Genomic DNA, 21,260 nt, shown 5'->3' with positions numbered 1-21,260 from the left:
AAGATAATAGTCTCCAGCTCCATCTATATTCCTGCAAAATACATGATCTCATTCTTTGTTATGGCTGCATAGTATTCCATGGTGTATATGTACCATATTTTTAAAATCCAATCTGTCATCGATGGGCATTTAAGTTGATTCCATGTCTTTGCTACTGTGAATAGTGCTGCAACGAACGTTCACGTGCATGTGTCTTGATGGCAGAATGATTTATATTCCTCTGGGTATATACCCAGCAATGGGATTGCTGGGTTGAATGGTAGTTCTGTTTTTAGCTCAGTGAGGAATTGCCACACTGTTTTCCACAATGGCTGAACTAATTTACACTCCCACCAACAGTGGGTAAGTGTTCCCTTTTCTCTGCAACCTCATCAGCATCTGCTATTTTTTTTTTTTTTTTTTTTTTACTTTTTAGTAATAGCCATTCTGACTGGTGTGAGATGGTATCTCATTGTGGTTTTGATTTGCATTTTTCTAATGATCAGTGATATTGAGCTTTTTATTGCATAGGCTTGTTGGCTGCATGTATGTATTCTTTGAGAAGTGTCTGTTCATGTCCTTTGCCCACTTTGTAATGGAGTTGTTTGTTTTTCTCTTGTACATTTGTTTAAGTTCCTTTTAGATGCTGGATATTAGACCTTTCTCAGATACGTATTTTGCAAATATTTTCTCCCATTCTGTAGGTTGTCTGTTTACTCTGTTGATAGTTTCTTTTGCTGTACAGAGGTTCTTAAGTTCAGTTAGATCCCACTTGTCAATTTTTGCTTTTGTTGTCATTGCTTTTGCAGTCTTTGTTATGAAATCTTTGCCTGTTCCTATTTTCAGGATGGTAATGCCTAGGTTGTCTTCCAGGATTTTTATAGTTTTGGGTTTTACATTTAAGTCTTTAATCCATCTTGAGTTAATTATTGTATACGGTGTAAGAGGGGGGTCCAACTTCAATCTTCTGCATATGGCTAGCCAGTTATCCCAGCACCATTTATTGAATAGAGAGTCTTTACCCTCTTTCTTGTTTTCGTCAGCTTTGTTGAAGATTAGATGATCGTAGATGTGTGGTATTATTTCTGAACTTTCTATTCTGTTTCATTGGTCTATGTGCCTGTTTTTGTGCTAGTGCTATGCTGTTTTGGTTACTGTAGCCCTGTAATATAGTTTGGAGTTGGGTAATGTGATGCCTCCAGCTTCGTTCTTTTTGCTTAGGATTGCCTTGGCTATTCAGGCTCTTTTTTGGTTCCATATGAATTTCAAAATAGTTTTTTCTAGCTCTGGGAAGAATGTCATTGATAATTTTTTTTTTGTACTTTAGGTTTTAGGGTACATGTGCACAATGTGCAGGTTTGTTACATATGTATACATGTGCCATGTTGGTGTGCTGCACCCATTAACTCATCATTTAACATTAGGTATATCTCCTAATGCTATCCCTCCCCCCTCCCCCCACCCCACAACAGGCCCTGGTGTGTGATGTTCCCCTTCCTGTGTCCATGTGTTCTCATTGTTCAATTCCCACCTATGAGTGAGAACATGCGGTGTTTGGTTTTTTGTCCTTGTGATAGTTTGCTGAGAATGATGGTTTCCAGCTTCATCCATGTCCCTACAAAGGACATGAACTCATCCTTTTTATGGCTGCATAGTATTCCATGGTGTATATGTGCCACATTTTCTTAATTCAGTCTATCATTGTTGGGCATTTAGGTTGGTTCCAAGTCTTTGCTGTTGTGAATAGTGCCACAATAAACATACGTGTGCATGTGTCTTTATAGCAGCATGATTTATAATCCTTTGGGTATATACCCAGTAATGGGATGGCTGGGTCAAATGGTATTTCTAGTTCTAGATCCCTGAGGAATCACCACACTGACTTCCACAATGGTTGAACTAGTTTACAGTCCCACCAAGAGTGTAAAAGTGTTCCTATTTCTCCACATCCTCTCCAGCACCTGTTGTTTCCTGACTTTTTAATGATCGCCTTTCTAACTGGTGTGAGATGATATCTCATTGTGGTTTTGATTTGCATTTCTCTGATGGCCAGCGATGATGAGCATTTTTTCATGTGTCTTTTGGCTGCATAAATGTCTTCTTTTGAGAAGTGTCTGTTCATATCCTTTGCCCACTTTTTGATGGGGTTGTTTTTTTCTTGTAAATCTGTTTGAGTTCATTGTAGATTCTGGATATTAGCCCTTTGTCAGATGAGTAGATTGCAAAAATTTTCTCCCACTCTGTAGGTTGCCTGTTCACTCTGATGGTAGTTTCTTTTGCTGTGCAGAAGCTCTTTAGTTTAATGAGATCCCTTTTGTCAATTTTGGCTTTTGTTGCCATTGCTTTTGGTGTCTTTGACATGAAGTCCTTGCCCATGCCTATGTCCTGAATGGTATTGCCTAGGTTTTCTTCTAGGGTTTTTATGGTTTTAGGTCTAACATGTAAGTCTTTAATCCATCTTGAATTAATTTTTGTGTAAGGTGTAAGGAAGGGATCCAGTTTCAGCTTTCTCCATATGGCTAGCCAGTTTTCCCAGCACCATTTATTAAATAGGGAATCGTTTCCCCATTTCTTGTTTTTGTCAGGTTTGTCAAAGATCAGATAGTTGTAGATATGCAGCATTATTTCTGAGGGCTCTGTTCTGTTCCATTGGTCTATATCTCTGTTTTGGTACCAGTACCATGCTGTTTTGGTTACTGTAGCCTTGTGGTATAGTTTGAAGTCAGGTAGCGTGATGCCTCCAGCTTTGTTCTTTTGGCTTAGGATTGACTTGGCAATGCGGGCTCTTTTTTGGTTGCATATGAACTTTAAAATAGGTTTTTCCAATTCTGTGAAGAAAGTCCTTGGTAGCTTGATGGGGATGGCATTGAATCTATAAATTACCTTGTGCAGTATGGCCATTTTCACGATATTGATTCTTCCTACCCATGAACATGGAATGTTCTTCCATTTGTTTCTATCCTCTTTTATTTCATTGAGCAGTGGTTTGTAGTTCTCCTTGAAGAGGTCCTTCACATCCCTTGTAAGTTGGATTCCTAGGTATTTTATTCTCTTTGAAGCAACTGTGAATGGGCCTTCACTCATGATTTGGCTCTCTGTCTGTTATTGGTGTATAAGAATGCTTGTGATTTTTGCACATTGATTTTGTATCCTGAGACTTTGCTGAAGTTGCCTATCAGCTTAAGGAGATTTTGGGCTGAGGCGACGGGGTTTTCTAGATATACAATCATGTCATCTGCAAACAGGGACAATTTGACTTCCTCTTTTCCTAATTGAATACCTGTCGTTGGTAATTTAATAGGAATAGTATTGAATCTATAAATTGCTTTGGGCAGTATAGCCATTTTAATGATATTGATTATTCCTTTGCATGAGCATGGGATGTTTTTCCATTTGTGTTTTCTTTGATTTCTCAGCGCACTGACACTTTAATAAAAGAAACATACATGTAGTGAAATAAGTACAACATAGTGTGTTGAATAAAAGTTAAGAAAGGCTTTCTGAATGATGTGATGTTGAAGGTGAAGTGTAGGTCTTTAAGGATAATGGGAGGTGTAACAGTGTGACTCTGGGTGCTTAGGGCAAGTGTCCGGAGGTGAGAAGTTGGGCATAGGAAGTGGAGAGGCAAAAGAGTAAAGAGAAATGAGATTGGAAAGGAACTAAAAGGCCTGATTTTGAAAAGCCTTATCTGGCACATGTATCAACTAAGATTATATTCTGGCATAAGTAACAGAAAATACTCTAGGGGCTTAAGCAGGTAAGGAGTTTTTCTTTCTCACATACCTGTCAATCCAGGGGGTTTTATTTAATAAACACTTTTCATAATGCCTGGTTTCTAAGCATAGGCTTGTTGCAGATATTGACTTATCTAACACTTATTACAGCCCTTTGAAGTGTGTATTACTTTTATCCCTATTTTACGATGAAAAAAACTAAGACATATAGTAGTTAAGTAACTTGCTCAGTGTCACACAAATACTGGAGGTAGGTTTGAGTCCAGATGGTTTGTCTCAAGAATGCTCTGAGGAACTCCATGGACTCCACTCTGCTGTCCTGTGGGAGAGGCTCAAATCTTCAAGAGAGCAGAAAAAAGGATGAGACAGAAAGAAAAGTGTCCTATCTAATCTAAATACTTCTTCAGTAGATAAAAGTGAGAGATTCAATTAAAATCACACATTCCCATCATTCAAGATATCTATGTTTTTGGTGAGAGATGAAATAATGTTAATGGGCAATTAGCTACCCCAGAGTTTGGACTGTAACTACTAAAACAAAGAGAATAAACAGGAGCCTACAGAATTGGAATCTTGGGAACAACTTGTCAATAAGAAGTTGATAAATACAGCAAATGCTCACTTAGCATGGGGCTGAGTGTAATTTTGGGTTGGAAGTGTATTTAATTCTCTAAACTCTACGTGGGTGAACTTACTCAGTTTGTATAATTCTATTTTTAAAATATAGTTTTAAAATATGTTTTTATTCTAAATAAATATTTTTTTACATTTGAAGACCACTGGTGAGCTGATACACAAATATTCTTTACTGTTTTTTCCTTTGCCTTTTAAAATCTTTAAGAAAATCTAATCTGTGGTATCCGGTAAGCTAGTTTAATGCAACACTATTAGCTAAAATGTTAAATAAAATAAAGCAGCTAAAAAAACTGCCCTCTCTCATTATTCTTGCATTATCTTTGTAAGAGACACAAAACCTATTGATATGGTTTGGCTGTGTCCCCACCCAAATCTCATCTTGAATTGTAGTCCCCATAATTCCCATTTGTCCTGGGAGGGACCAGTGGGAGGTAATTGAATCATGGGGGTGGTTACACCCATGCTGCTGTTCTCGTGATGGTGAGTGAGTTCCTATGAGATCTGATGGTTTTATAAGGGGCTTTTCACCCTTTTACTCAGAACTGCTTCTTGCTGCCGCCATATGAAGAAGGACGTGTTTGCTTCCCCTTCCTCCATGATTGTAAGTTTCCTGAGACCTCGCCAGCCATGCTGAACTGTGAGTCAATTAAACCTCTTTCCTTTATAAATTACCCGGTCTCGAGTATGTCTTTATTAGCAGTGTGAGAATGGACTAATACACCTGCCATGCCTGTTCCTTACTTACTAAAAAAATTTACTCCCCTTTCTCCATAGAATGCATGCAATTTGACCTTATGCTACACTTCCAGTCTCTACTCCTGCCTCTTTATGCTCTGTCCACATGTGATTTCTCACTATTCTCTACATGGCTTGTGCCCCTATAAGGTTTGTGCCCTTCATTTCCTGTGCCCTCTACCTCTGGTTCCCATGCTCAGAATATCAGTGTCCTTACTGCAGGGGTGTATAAGCTCAGATCTCACCTCCTCCATGAAGCCCCTATAGACACCCAGAGAGGATTAATAATGACCCTCCTCCATGTGTCCATAACACTGCTAGGCTTTCTCCTGAATTTTTGTTTTTAGGCTAATGAATTAGGCTTTAATCTCTTTTAACTCTAAGGTATAATTAGATGTACTATATTCACAGAATCAAGGGAATTTGAGTTGGAAAGGGCCCTAGAGATCAGCTAGAACCACCTCCTCATTTCACCAGAAATAATTGAAATTTTAGGGGATTTGTCCAATTTACTATTTTTGGCTAGTTGTAGGACTCAAACTAGAACTGCTTCCTGGATCTGTGCTTTTTCATTAGAATATGTTGTAGCCATGTGGTAGACAGAAAAATCTGCTCCCCTCCCCTCTTCAGATGTCCATATTCTATTCCATGGAACTTGTGAATATGTTAGGTTACATGGCAAAGAGAGATTAAGGTTGTAGATGATATTAAAGTGGCTAATTAGCTAAATTTAAAATAGGGAGATTTTCCTGGGTTATCTGGGTGGGTCCTATGTAATCACAAGAGTCCTTTAAATGTTGAAGGGAGAAACAGAAGAGTGTCAGAGCAATATGCTATGGGAAAGTTTGGCTGCCATCACTGGCTTTGAAGATAGAAGGGGCCATGAACCAGGGAATGTGGGCCTCTTTTGGAAGATGAAAAAGACAAAAAAAAAAAGAAAGAAAGAAAGAAAGAAAAAGGATTCTGTCCCAGAGCCTCCAAAAGGTATATAGTCCTGCTAGCATTTTGATTCTAGTCCAGTGAGACACAGATTTCTGACCTCCACAACCATAAGATAATAAATTTATATTGTTTTAAGCTACTGAATTTGTGGTAATTTGTTACCATAACAAGAAATGCATGTACTTAAGTCCAAACAAGGTTAAATTGATAACTCAAAGCTTACTAAAGAGGAATTTGATTACTGAGGTTTTTTTTTTTTAAGGCATATTTTATTTCCACAAACTTTGAAATTTACTCTGAATGTTTTGGGTTCTATTTATTCATTCATCCAATGAATCTCTGCTGAATGTGTGACGTTTGCTGTAGTAGACATTATGGTAGGTTTAATTTTATGCCTCAGTGTTTTCAGTCTTCCCTGCATCTATCTTCTTACCATGGACTCATTATGGATGAAGGGTACTTTCTTATGCTTTGACTTTGGACTTGGCCATGTGACTTGTTTTGGCCAATTATATGTGGGCAGAAGTGAGTGTGTCAGTTTTGAGCCAAGCTTAAGAGCCATGCTATTGCTTTAGAGAAGCTTCTCCTTGTCATCTGCTCCCTAGCCTGGATAACACATGGAACACTTGAAACAGAATATCTAGCTGAGCCCCAGACCTGTGAGTAAAGCAAACTTACTGCTCTATGCTAGTAGTATTACTGAGTTTGTTATATGACCTTATTATGACAGTTCTTGACTGGTACTGTCATGTAAGCACATGATCTAAACACACCTGAATAGAAGCATAGGCAGTATCATAGAGGTATTTCAAGTATAAAGGAGAGTTGTGTCAAAGCACCTGACTCTTGCTGGGAGAATCAAGGAAGTCTTCAGAGATGAAATGACATTTGAGCTGAATCATAAAGGATGAATATGATTTCTTTAGGTCAATAAAGGGTGTGGGTGAGTAGATAGGAAAGGTTATGCGAGGTAAGTAAAATAACTTTAAGCAGATTTAAAGGTAATTTAGTTTCAGCTGAAGGAGCTGGTAAATATGCCCTTACTTTATTTGGAGTTTGCTTTTTTTGATACTTTTTCTATAGAATGTGAAAAGTAATATTTCCCAAGTAGTTTGTTAAACAGATCTCATGTCTGCTTTCTGAGGTGATAATTACAAGATTATGTCAAAACCTGTTTAAGAGAGTGCGAGTTTGGAAGAAGCAAGAAATAAAGAGGGGCTCATTTTAAGAGGTCTCTCATGGTCCAGGTAGATTCTATGCCTCCTTCGTGGGCAGAATCAATTTCCTGTCTCTCTTCTTATGTATAACAGGATGGTAGCAAAATCACGCATCTTTTTCTGAGATGATTTTTAATGCAAAATTGTACTTTCCATCTGAATCGTTCTTGGCTCACTTGGACTGTCAAGTGGTCTTAATTAAGCATGGGAATCAATAACTAAGAAGAATTAAGAGATTGTTGGGAACATCATGACTATCATTTGTAAACTATATCATGAGTGGTGCTTATGAGACCAAAGCCATTGTTTTATTTCCTCAGTGTTTTGGTGTTTTCTGAGGTCTGGGGTATCCTCCTGTACCCTAACCCTAGTTGGCATTTTCCACATGCACACTTTCAGCAACAAGGGAAAGAGGAGACAGTGTAGAATCCTTTCCTTCTAGAGAGAACAGCGACATTTTCCAAATGATCATGGGTCAATAGTATCTTTGTCTAAAAAGATTGATATATGTCATGATTTCAACAGTTTTTGAATTTGTTCAACAAGAGCGGTCTTGGGAATACTTAAGAGCATGTGCACATTGAGATGTGTGTTAACACCTCTCACTATCATATCTGAAATTTCCAATTTTAATTCTTGTGTAATATATTCTTGTTACTTAAAAAATTTCATATTCACATACCCAAATTCTATGCAACCTGCAGGAAAACATGCATACTCTTTCTCTATGGCAAATGGCATGCAATTCTGGCATGAGCAGGGTTAGAAATGTTAATGAAGAGGGATCTGCAAGTGTAACTAATATGATCTCATATTTAAACAATTCACAAATCAATACCATGGTTGGATTTAGATACCAGATGTCAAACCACATAGTAATGCAGATACAGTTGCTTGCCTCCCTGTAGCTGGTCGCCAGAAAGAAACAGATGGTTAAAAAGATATGTAGCCGAGGCAAGGCATGGAAATAGGAAACCACAGAGCAGAAATTCTGCCATTTAAGTAACAGTAATTTTCTAGTCTGAAAAACCTAGCTGTTTTATACCTCCACTTATACACTTAAGCAGTTTAAATGTGAAACATAGCAAAAATAGTCCAAGCAAGGCTGGCAACTTGCAAATTTTGCAATGCATAATTGCATCTCAAAAATCTCGGAGGCAGACGCACAGCAGTAAAAAGTAAACACTTGTATGCAGTTGAACACAATTATGTGGTGGTTATTACCTTAGCTCATTATGGCATCAGAAGGGACTCTGTGAACTTGTGCTCTAACTAGCAGGTCAGGCAAAATGCAAATAAGTACCAAATTTGAAAGCGAGTGACAAAAAACAGATACAATTTAGACTGGGAGTCTATAATTTGGCTTTTAAAAATAATCCTCAGCAAGAATTATCCTCATTACAATAATGGCTTGTTTATTCTGCACAACTTGTTTGCAATTACAGACCCTCTTTCAAAGCTGATTTCAACAAGAAATAAGAGCATACAAAAAAGGGAGAGCTTTGTGGCTGGTCAGTTGTTATAATTAGAGTTGATGCATATATGTGTCATAAAACCATTTACGCCTTTTCTCCAAATCTTTTAATTTCAGATTTCTGTCACTAAAATCTAAAGTCTGAAATAGTCTATTATTCTAAAGAAATCATTATAATTGAATTTCTAATGAGGGTGTCTATGGAGCTTTGTTCATGGTATTCCTATTACAGAACTGGAGTCCTCTGCATCTATTATGGTCAGGTGACCATGAAATGATGAGCTACAGCTGTTACAGGGCATGTCTCTGCTGGTGCTTAATTCATAGCAAATACACATTTTATTGCTAATGTGCTTCCTCATTCATTTCTTCAAATATTTATTCAAATATTTATGGGGTACCTACAACGAGAAGGCATAGATCATGGTTAAGGATGCCAGACAGCTTGGGCTGGAATCTTGGCCCAGACGTTTACTAGTTGTGTGACCTGGGACCTCTGTGCCTCAGTTCCTCCCTTTTTAAAATGAAGACAATTATAACTCCCTTATAGGATTGTTATGAAGATTAAATAAATTAATATACCTAAAAAACTCAGAAGAATACTTGACACATAGTGATGTGCTGCCTGTTGTTATTTGCTGGGCCTTGGGGGCAGAGTAGTGAACAAGACGGGGTTGATTTCTACCTTCATAGAATTTTTGTTCTGGGAAAGAGGGAAGGAGGCATTCAGCAATGAATCATCCATTTAATTATTAAATTACGTTGGAATTAAGAGCAATAGGGAAGGATAAAACTGCGAAGGTATTGTATAAAATGGGAACTTGACCTGTTCTGAGTAGGTTTCTGCCTTCCTGAAAGAAGTGATATTTGAGATCTGAAGGATGGGTAGGAGTTACTTAGAAGAGATATTAGGGAAGTTGCTTTCCCTACAGAAGCCATAGGAGAGATGAAAGGTTTAACGTGGGAAATTCAATTAGAGACCCTGTGGCTGGAAATGACTCAGTCAAACAATTATAAAAATAGTTTAATTATAAATTGAGTTTTCCTGTCATTGATTCTTGTTCTTCCAGTGAGACCCTACCATGCTTTGCAAGCCTTTCACTCATGCAACTCACAGTGAAATCCTGGGCTTTTCATTGATGTAGATGTTTCTGGGGTTTTTTCCTAGCTCATGACAAAATTGTTTTCCACTGCACTTTGTTGTATTCAGAGAAGTCAAATAAAAGTCCCAATTGAAAAATACATGAAAATAGATGTGTAATAAGCCATATATATTATACATATATGTATTTTTATGTATGTATATACAATTTTATGTTAATAAAATTGTAAGTTGCTTTTATACCATATATAGTATTTTATATTGTGTTTTTTTCTTTAGATTCTTCACAAATTTTTCCTTATGTTTCATGCTATTCTTTGAAAATAAGGTTTTAAGCTATTTTAAAATATAATGCATGGCTGTTTCTTAATTTATTTACCCATAGAACCTTTAGATTATTCCCAAATTTCCCATTATAAATCATGCTGTAAAAACATCTTTCTAAAACTCTTTGGGCAAATTTCCTTATACTAGATTCTCAGGAGTAGTATTACTATGTCAAGAACAATGAATTTCTGTTTAAGATTCTTTATACACATAGCAAAATTTCTCTACAGAAATACCACATTGAATGTACCAGCAGTAAATGAGATTGCTGATTTCAATACTTTTTCAACAATATTGAGTATTGATAACTAAAACATAGAATCTTGTTTTAATTTACATTAATACTTGCTCTGTTCATATTTATTTTACTTTCTTTATGAATCCGATCTTTGCCAGTTTATGTACCAGGATGTTAATTTTTTCACCCTGATTTTTTAAGAGCTCTTTTTATATTAATGGTAAAAACCCTTTGCCTGTCATATGTATGTTTCAGTTTTTCACTTTTATTTTGACGTTGCTTATATTTTTGGTGTTTGGGACTTTTTAAATTTTTACGTAATTGAAATCCTCCTCACTTGCCTTAGATACTCCCTGTAAATATTCCATGTGAGCCTTGCAGTTCTCTAAAATATTACCGTGAACTTTAGGCTCAAATTTATTTACATAAAATAAATAATGAATTTTTAAAGCAAATAGCTATTGAGTTATTTAGAGAAGTTTCTCAATGAGGAATATTAACAATATTGTAAAGTTATCAAAAAATAACTTCAACTTCATCCTGTCTTTTCTTTTTTTAAGTTTTATTTTATTTATAATTGACACATAATAATTGTACATATTGTGGGGTACAGTGTGAAGTTTCAATGCATGTATACATTATATGATAATCAAATCAGGGTAATTAGCATCACTTTAAACATTTATCATTTACTTGTGGTGATAACATTCAAAATCCTCTCCTACTCCTTCCCTTCCTTCTGTCCTTCTCAGCCTCTGGTAACCACCATTCTACTCTCTACTTCCATGAGATCAACCTTTTTAGATTCTGCATATGAGTCAGATCGTGTGATGTTTGTGTTTCTATGCCTGGCTTATTTTCTGTGGATGAATGGATAAAGAAAATGTGGAATGTATGTATACAATGTAATACTATCCAGCCATAAAGGAGAATAAAATTCTGTCATTTGCAACAACGTGGATGAATCTGTAGGACATTATGTTAAGCAGTGTTCTTTCTAATACCATTTTCCTCATTATATTTTTGAACAGATGATCCTGAGACGTGTAGGCATTGTTTACCCTTCCCTGAGTTTATAGTGTTTTTCTCAACTGGACCTAAGGTCTTTGATTTTATTAACATAAAGTGGAGTTCATCTTCTGAAAGTCTTTTCATTGGTCATAATGTAAACTTTTATACACACACACACACACACACACACCCCATATGTAGTTATATATATATATGTAGTTTTATATATATAGTTTTATATATAGTCATATCTGTGTAATTGTTCAGGATAGGTGAATCACCAAGTAACTGAACCTGACCTGATTATTAATATATAGGAATCTTTCTAATAGATTTAGAATTATTATGTATTTTCATTGCATTGTTGCACTTAAAACAGTTGAAAGCTAAAGTTAATTTCTATGGCTATTTAGATTTTTATTAGAGCCATACGATCATTTGGTATGCTCTTTAATGTAGTCTTCTTATTAGTGAGGTAAACCTACAATCTTTCTATTTAAGTACTGTGAATTGTTATGCATATAGAATGTAGGTATGTTGAAAACATTGCATGTGTGTATTAGAAGTCAAATTTATGGCTACAAGTTGATCTGTGAAAGTATAATGCTGATTTCAAACATATATGTAAAGCCATAATTAAAATTTTTGTGCTTAATTTTTTTCTGGAGTTTCTAAGTATTTATTCTAATGATGTAAGTGTTTTCATTTATAAAGCTTTGCTTGCAGAATTATCTTCAAACCAGTTTATAAACCATGGAAAAATATCCAAGTCTCAAAAAAAAGGCTTCAAACTTAAGCTGATTTCCTTTTATTTATTATCTCTGATCAAATAATGAAATTTTGACTCCATTAAGTGTAGTCAAATGAATATATTCTAAAATCTGAAGGCATTTGAAGCATCTTGCAACACATACGTGCACCTGCATGCACACATGCACACACATTAGGAAAGTATTGTAAATAGTTAAGGAAACTTTGATGAGTGGAAATAAATGTAAGAAAATAATCCTTTGTATTATCCTACAGAAGTACCCACACTACATGTTTTATGTAGTTGTTGGAGGTAGGTTATAAATTTGTTTCTACTTGTAGTCAGAGGAAAGAAAGAAACAAAATGAATTATAAGATGCACAGTGTTTGTAAGACAAAAACACACCATTGTTCTGGAGAAGCACACTGTTTCTGACACTGAGACCTAAGCAAAAGCTTTTCCCTGATTTTTTTTTTTAAGAGGACACTAACTATGGCACCTCTTCTACATATAACCACAGGGGCAGACATCATAGTGAAAAAGTTCAGTAGACAAGTTGTTCAAAAATATTAAAAATATCAGAAAATATATATACAATAAAAAGCAAGTAAACTGAAAATGTATTTGAAATAGATGTGACACTCAGAGTTAATAGTTCTCACATATTTCAATGACAAAAAGATGAACCTTTTAATAGAGAAAGACAAGGGATATGAACAGGCAATCTCAAAAGAGAAAACACAAATGACTAAAAAAATTAGAAAACTCTGTTATCATTAGAAATAGAAGTGCAAATTGGAACATCAAATGGAAAATGTTTGCATAGTAAATGGGCATAAATTAAAATAATATTCATTTTTGTGAGGATTCAAGAAACTTGCAGTCTCAAGCACTGCTACTGAGTATGTAAATTGATATAACTTTTCTGAAAGGTATTTTGACAATGTATATAAAAAGTCTTAACAGCCCGCTTACTATTATGACTTGGTAATTCTTCTACTAGAAATATGGTATCAGGAAATAATCCAAGATACAGACAAATATTTGGTAGCTGCAAAAAGGCTCATGACAATGTTGTTTACACTAAGGAAAATTCAAATGTACTCAACATACAACAATGAAGGTTTTATTTTAATAAATTATGGTACATCGCATATTATCAGAATAACAATAAAATTATAGATAATATTTCTTGTCAGGACAAGATATACACAATATAATGGTTAGCAAAAAATCAGGTTACTACACAGTATATGAAGTATTATTCTATACCTAATGTATGGACTGAATTGTGTGCCCCCAAAATTCATAAGTTGAATGTCTGAACTTCCCTCCTTTCCCTCTTTTTTCCTGCCTCCCTCCCTCCCTCCCTCTTTCCTTCCCTTCCTCCCTCCGTCCCTTCCTTCTCTCCTTCTACTTTTATTTCAATAAATTTAGGTGTATAAGTGGTTTTTGGTTACACAGATAGATTGTTTGGTGAAGTCTGGGCTTTTAGTGTACCTGTCACCCAATAGTGCACACTGTACATAATAGTTAATTTTTAATCCCTTATCCTCCTCCCACCCACTCCCCTTCTGAGTCTCCAGTGTGCATTATACCATTCTGTATGCCTTTGCATACCCATAGCTTAGCTCCCACTTATAAGAAAGAACATGCAGTATTTGATTTTTCATTCCTGAGTTACTTCACTTAGGATAATGGCCTCCAGTTCCATCTGGCTTGCTGCAAAAAACATTATTTTGTTCCTTTTTATGTAGGTATTTTCTTTATCCACTTACCAGTTGATGGGAACATAGGTTGATTCAATACCTTCACAATTGTGAAATGTGCTGCAATAAATAGATAAGTGAGGTTGTAGTTTTGATATAGGTGATTTATTTTCCTTTAAGTCGATACCCAGTAGTGGGATTGCTGGATAGAATGGTAGGTCTACTTTTCGTTCTTTGAGAAATCTCCACATTGTTTTCCATAGAGGTTGTACTAATTTACATTCCCACCAACAGTGTATAAGTACTCTGTTTTCACTGCAGTTGTGCCGACATCTATTTTTGTTTTTGCATTTCCTGGATGTTTCATGATGTTGAGCATTTTTTCCTATGTTTGTTGGTCATTTGTATATCTTCTTTTGAGAAATGTCTGTTGATGTCCCTTACCCCTTTTTAATAGGATTATTTGGTTTTTTAAATTTCTGATTTGTTTCAGTTCCTTGCAGATTCTGGATATGAGTTCTTTGTCAGACGTATAGTTTGTGAATATTTTGTCCCAGTCTGTAAGTTGTATATTTACTCTGTTGATTATTTCTTTTGCTGTGCAGAAGCTTTTTAGTTTGATTAAGTCCCATTTATTTATCTTTGTTTTTGTTGCATTTGCTTTTGAGGTCTTAGTTATAAATTATTTGCCTAGGTCAATGTCCAAAAGAGTTTTTCCTAGGATTTCTTCTAGAATTTTTAGGTTTCAGGTCCTACATTTGGATATTTAATTCATCTTGAGTTACTTTTTGTATAAGGTGAGAGATAGGAATCCAGTTTTATTCTTCTGCATGTGGCTATCAAATTTTTCTAGCACCATTTATTGAATAGGGTGTCCTTTTCCCAGTATATTTTTTGTCTGCTTTATTGAAGGTAAGTTAATTGTAGGTATTTGGCTTTCTTTCTGGTTCTCTATTCTGTTGCATTGGTCTATGTGTCCACTTTTATAACAGTACCATGCTGTTTTGGTTACTATAGCCTTGTAGTATAATTTGAAGCAAAGTAATGTGATGCCTCATTCGTTCATTTTGCTTAGGATTTCTTTGGCTGTTCAGGTTCTCTTTTGTTTCCACATGGATTTTAGCATGTTTTTTCTAATTCTGGGAAAAATGACATTGGTATTTTGATAGGAATTGCATTGAATCTGTAGATTGCTTTAGGCAGTATGGTCATTTTCCAATACTGATTCTTCTAATCCATGAGTATGGGATATGTTTCCATTTGTTTGTGTCATCTGTGATTTCCTTCATCAGTGTTTTGTAGTTCAACTTGTTAAGATATGCCACCTCCTTAGTAAACTATGTAAAAAGTAAAGTAGAGGTTCTTCTTCAAAGACTTTCCCCCCCATCTAATTAAGAATAAATAGTAACTTGTCTTAGAAGCAAAATTTATTCAAAGACCTGTGCTAACATTCTTGAATGTCTGCTAGCCGTAATAGAGAAATCAATGTACTTTATGTTCTTAGCGCCCACAATTTAGCCTAAATATTTGCCCTGGCATGCTTATACTAGTCTAAGCAAGCATTAGGTCATATCCTGTGCCTCTTCCTTATTTGAAGGTGTTTTTACCTTTCTCAGCATTCCACAAGTTACTTCCTCCTCCCTTTGTTCTCCTCTGCCTTTGCCTCTTTTAAAAAGTTCTAAGTTGCTAGCCAGTCAAGACAAATACAGAATGTGAAGTCCTGTTCCAACCAAGGGAAACCGGACACAGCAATAAGGTAGACGCGTCAAGTTATAAATGACCCTCTTTTCTTTTTTTAGTGTACTCTCGTAGCAAAACTGCTAGCAAGTGTACCCTTTCTGCAGAAAGTAAAAATAGCCTTGCTGAAAAAATTAAATTTACGTTCAAGTGCTATTTCTTTACAGCATCAAAGAACAAGAATTTCAAACAGCTATATTCCTGGGTATTTTGGTTTTTTTGTAGCTATTATAAATGGAATTAAGTTCTTAATTTGATCTCAGCTTGGTCATTATTGGTGTATAGTAGTGCTACTGATTTGTATACATTGATTTTGTAACCTGAGTCTTTACCGAATTCATTTATCAAGTCTGGAAGTTTTTTGGAGGAGTCTTTAGGATTTTTGAGATATGAGATTGTATCATCACCAAATAGACATAGTTTGACTCTCTTTTCTAATTTGGATGCTATTTATTCCTTGCTCTTGCCTGATTGCTCTGGCTAGGACTTTCAGTACTATGTTGAATAGAAGTGGTGAAAGTGGGCAGCGGATATTTGCATTGTGTTTTTTAATCCATTCCAGAAGGTCTAATCTTTACTATAACTGTGTTTGGTGATAGGGCCTTTAAGGAGGTAATTAAGGTTAAATGAGGTTAAAAAAAAAAAAAAAAAAAAAAGCAGAGTTCAAATCCCTTAGGATTGTTGTGCTTTGGAAGAAGAGGAAGAAACACAGAGCTTTCTTTCAATGCATGCACACAAGAGGCCCCATGCAAGCACACAGCAAGAAGTCAACATCTTCAGGCCAGGAAGAGAGGCTTCACAAGAAACCAAGCCTGCTGGCATGGTGATCTTGGACTTCTAGTCTTCAGAGATATGAGAAAATAAATTTCTGTTGTTTAAGTGAAATTTTGTTGTGGCAGCCTGAGCAGACTAATACACCTAACATGCTCTTTAATATGTTAGCATACTAAACTGATCAAGAAAGTTACACTTCAAAGGGTTATCATTAGTGACCACTGGATGTTGGGGATTATGAGTGCTTTTATCATTCATTTTTCCTACTCTCTTCTAATTTTTCTTCAATGACATATTGTTTTATAAAGAAAAAGAACATTGTTCTTCATTTAAAAAAACAAAAAAGTAGGACTGTCTTCCATGGGGTGGATGATATCTTCAACATCTTCTCTATATTATGTATTTTATATGCCAGTTGTAATATGATCCTCAGTGTAGGTGGGTATCAAACATTGAAGGATAATTCCTTTTAAAGCAATTGTACAAAGATCAAATTATGATTTGTAAGCATGGCATATTAATAAAGTTGAAACAGAATATTTACAGAAATAAAATAACTACTTGACTTCCAGACAGTCTTAAATAAGTACATTTTCGCAAAATTTGACTTTCAATAGGAATTGGACAGGAGGAACAGAATGTTGCGAGAATCAAGGGCTCCAACTTTGGAATAAGGTGGCCTGGTTTTTTCCTCACTTGGCCTCTCCCTAGCTAAATCATTTCCAGAAAGGCATTTAAACTCTATAAGCCTCAGTGTTCTAATCTGAAAAATAATACAATAATATCAACACTCTTAACAAGTGTTTTATTAAGAATTAAATGTGATAATACTTAATGAGAACCTACCATAAGACTTAGCTGCTAGGGTGCAACATAGTTATAAAGTACCATGCTTATTTGAAAGTTCAAGGTTATATTTTCTATAAAGAACTTCCAATACAGATATTTTGCATTTCTGACTGAAATAGATATACATGCTTTTCATTTCTATTGGACAAAGGGTGGGCTTTTAGCCCACATATGAAAGAAAAGCCTCTAAGCTAAATTTATTCTTGCATAGATGATTACTCTGCATCTATAAAAGGAGAGATTAAGTCCAGGAAGTAGTTCTAGATTTTTTTCCAAACTCAGTTTTGTTCCTAACCTAATATTTATTGCTTACAATTTAATATTTTATATTTAAAGTAATAGTCACATTTGTATAGCATTATACATATTTCATGTATGAATATTTTGGCTAAATAGGATAATACCTCTTTATAGAAATTTAGATTATAAGCTTTAAAAAAATGAAGGAATTCCAGCTAAAACTAATAATTTGGATTTGGTTCAAGAAAATAAAAATAAATAAATTAAAATAAATTCCCCCAAATCTGGAGATTAGTAGATTGAAAGTGATCTCAAAAAATTATATAACTGCCAAAAAAAAAAAAAAAACCCAAAAAACCAAAACTGCCCTTTGCTTCTGGAACAAAATTTTCAGGCTTGCATAATTTTTTTCTAATAATAATGTATTTTATATAGTTGCAGGGATTATGTACTAAACTTACTGTCTTAACTGCCTGAAATTTGTAAATGGACAGGCTGGTGAGAAGTTTGTGGGCTGAACAATTTTTGAAATGTCGGCTGAATTGCCTCTTTTCCTGAAATACATTTCACAAGTCTTAACAGCACCAAGTGGCCTAAATGAGTTAGGATCGCTCCTCAAGCCCTTAAATTAATATCAGGAAGCAATTTAGACACCGAGGAGAATTAAGCTCAATGTGTTAGTGAGATGAATAATTGAAGCATTTGAAGTGGGTGATAGATCTTACTAAGTGATTACTTCCTTATAAATTCCTAAACAAGAAGTCTTCATTGAGAAATGGTTTGGGATTGCTGCCATTTGTCACTTGGCCTATGAATGCTTAATCACCTGCGTTTTCAGGCCATTAAAGGCTATTCAGTGTATTGTGGTGGCCCAAAAAAGTTAATACATCCACTGAACACCCAACCCAACTCCCCAGAGGGACCACTGCAAAGGCTGGGAAAGTATTCAGCTTACTGTTGTCACTCTGAGTAAGTAAGTAAGTCACTATTGTCCTGATAAATTTTAATAAAAGTTAATATATAAGTAGGAAAAAAAGGATTTTTTTTTACTATTTTAATGCTTATTTAAGTTGCACACTTGTAGTTATTTTAAAATTTGAGTTAAAAATTACATCAGATTCATTGTAACTGAACCCTCAATAACCCAGTTTAGATTACATTGGTCAGGGCTGGGCGTCGTGGCTCACATGTATAATCCCAATACTTTCAGAGATGGAGGTGGGCAAATTGCTTGAGGCCAGGAGTTGGAGACAAGCCTGGCAAACACGGCAAAACCTCATCTCTACTGCAAATACAAAAATTAGCCAGGCGTGGTGGCGCACACCTGTAATTCCAGCTATTTGGTAGGCTGAGGTAAGAGAATCACTTGAACCTGGAAGGGGGACATTGCAGTGAGCTGAGATCACGCTGCTACACTCCAGACTGGGCGACAGAACAAGACTTGTTCTCAAAAAAAATACACTGGTTAAATTTGTTATGCGTGTGTCTAATTGAAGAGACAACCTGAACAGGCTAAGTGTGAGCAACAAGGCTGTTGATTCACTCGGGTGCGAGTGGGCTGAGTCTGAAAAGGGAGTCAGTGGAGGGTGGCGGGATTGGAGCTAGTTTTACAGGTTAGGGCTAAGCAGTGGAAAGTTACAGTTAGGGGACGTTTATTGCGGGAGGGGAAGAATGTCACAAGGTACATTATCACAAGGTGGGAGGGGTCACAGGGCACAGTGTCACGAGGATGATCAGTTAGGGTAGAGCATGTTACAAGGGTAGAATGTTGCAAGGCTGGCTAATCAGCTAAGACAGGAACTAGCTGTTTTTTCTTCCTTTGTGGTTTTCCTGTTGTCCCAGACTTTCTGGCTCCAGGAGACCTTCTGGATGTGTACGTGTGGATCACAGGGATCATAATGGCTTCACCATGGCATAGCCTGTTCAGAGGACCTTACAAAATTGTGCATCATGAAATTTATCAACTACTTATAGTAAAGGAATGACAAAAACAAATTTAAAAGGAGGGGTTAGCTTCCACCACCTAGAATACTATCATATGCTTTTATATTCCTATATGCACAGCATATGCTTCTATATATGTTAGACATCTTAATATACCCTGGGTTAGCGGCAGCGTAAGATGGTGTTTAAGAGGAAAGGCTCTGCAAGACTCCGTCTCAAAAAAAGAAAAATAAAAAAAAGAAGAAGAAAGGCTCTGGAGGCAGATATACTGCAGCCAGATCCCGGCCCAATAGGTCAGTTATTTAGTTTCTCTAAACCCCGCTTTCTTTATCTGTAAAATGGCGAGAGTGATGGTAATAACTGCATAGGGGCAGGTGAGGATTAAACGACAAAATAGATGCCTGGGTCTTTTGTGCAGTGACTTGCAGATAGTAGTCATTATACACATTTGTCTATTATGGAATCCTGTCATCTTTTTGTTTGCTCAAACTATACAGTGCTTTTTTTTGCCCAGGAATCTACTCAACCATCATAATTCAGCATTAAGTATTTATTATGTTTCTTTAAACCTTTTGATTACATTAGTTGTGAGTCCAGAACCAGCTTAAGTGACTGGCTGAGCTTGTGTAAAACATGAGACTGAGGGAAAAGAGGTAGTTTTATATGCATGCAATATAAAACGCTAGATATTTTCTTAAGCTACATGAGCATGTTCTAATAAAGGCAGGCAGCAGATGAGAAGAATTTATAATAGCTACATTCCATATATTCTTGTTTCTGCTTCATAATTTGTCTTCGGTGAGTATGTAATTTTTTTTCACAGTAGTTATTCCCAGCTGCATATGTGTGCTGCAGAAAGAAAGAGCATATGGAATATATACCGTGTATATATACATATAGAGATATTCTGGCACTGGGCATGTGGATTCACATGCATATACATGCACACACTCGTACTATCAGTCTATGTATGTCTATATGTAGAGAGAGACAAATATATGTATAGATATACATTCCTTCTGCTCTTTTCATTGTGTTATGCATGTCAGAGGCAGTGAGAGTTCTGTTCTCCTCCCTATTCCCCACCCCCCACAAGCTGGAGGGCCAGAAGGTGGGGCGGTACCTCAGGATAATGGCAGCAGAAGGCAAAGGGAGCAGACAGCTGGCAAGCTCTGTCCCAATATGCTTCCCTGAAAGAGGCGAGGAAATTTCAGAAGATGCAATGCCTGAATGCCTCACTTTGCAGGAAAACAGAAGAACCAAGGTAAATTCCTTAGAATGTCATCCATTTTAATGGGTCTAGAATTGACCATCTTCTTATCACCATTTGGTAAACTTCCCCAAAGTTGTGAGTTTATAAACATCTCATCTTGGAAGATAGTCTAGAAAGAAATGTCAACTTTTCTGACTCATGAGAGCTCTTCTCATAAGCTTAAAAAGACTCTGCCAATGCCAGGTGTCTCCTGGAATTTTCTAGAACAAAAATATACAGTGAAACCTCTGCTATGTTAAACACTGGGAGCATAAGAAATTCTGAATAGCAGATGCCCTGTCATAAGCAATACAACTTAACTGTTTTGAATGAAACATTTTCAAAAGACATTTTACATGCCTCTTTGCCATTTTAAACAGGTTATTCTAATTTCACACTTTCCTGATGACTTAGGGTCAACATTATGAACAATAATTTTTATTAGTCAAACATAGTACTCTTTGAAATGCTCCATTAAAATATATAGGACTATTTCCCCTATTATTAAAGTTTTTCTTTTCGTTTTACTCTGGGCCATTATTTCTCCCAAGGTCTGTTTTGATACTTTTAAATCAGTTGTCAGCTTGAATTACGTAGCTTAGTTTGTTG

General features: G+C 35.9%; 1 protein-coding gene and 1 long non-coding RNA gene across 4 annotated transcripts in view; one reads left to right on the top strand and one right to left on the bottom strand.

Annotated features, from left to right (window-relative positions):
- Positions 1-21,260, bottom strand: part of NAA11 (N-alpha-acetyltransferase 11, NatA catalytic subunit) — a 173,485-nt gene that overhangs the window by 41,036 nt on the left and 111,189 nt on the right. The gene's annotated exons all lie outside the window — the stretch shown is intronic.
- Positions 15,242-21,260, top strand: part of LOC106634682 (uncharacterized) — a 99,289-nt gene continuing 93,270 nt past the window's right edge. The window contains exon 1 of the long non-coding RNA XR_010111853.1: positions 15,242-19,692. This is a non-coding gene — a long non-coding RNA (uncharacterized LOC106634682). The remainder of the gene's footprint in view (positions 19,693-21,260) is intronic.

This window comes from Pan paniscus, chromosome 3 (assembly GCF_029289425.2).
Source record: "Pan paniscus chromosome 3, NHGRI_mPanPan1-v2.0_pri, whole genome shotgun sequence".
Classification (NCBI taxonomy): Eukaryota; Metazoa; Chordata; class Mammalia; order Primates; family Hominidae; genus Pan; species Pan paniscus.
The sequence above is the reverse complement of the archived record's forward strand: the minus strand, read 5'-3'. Positions and strand labels throughout refer to the sequence as shown.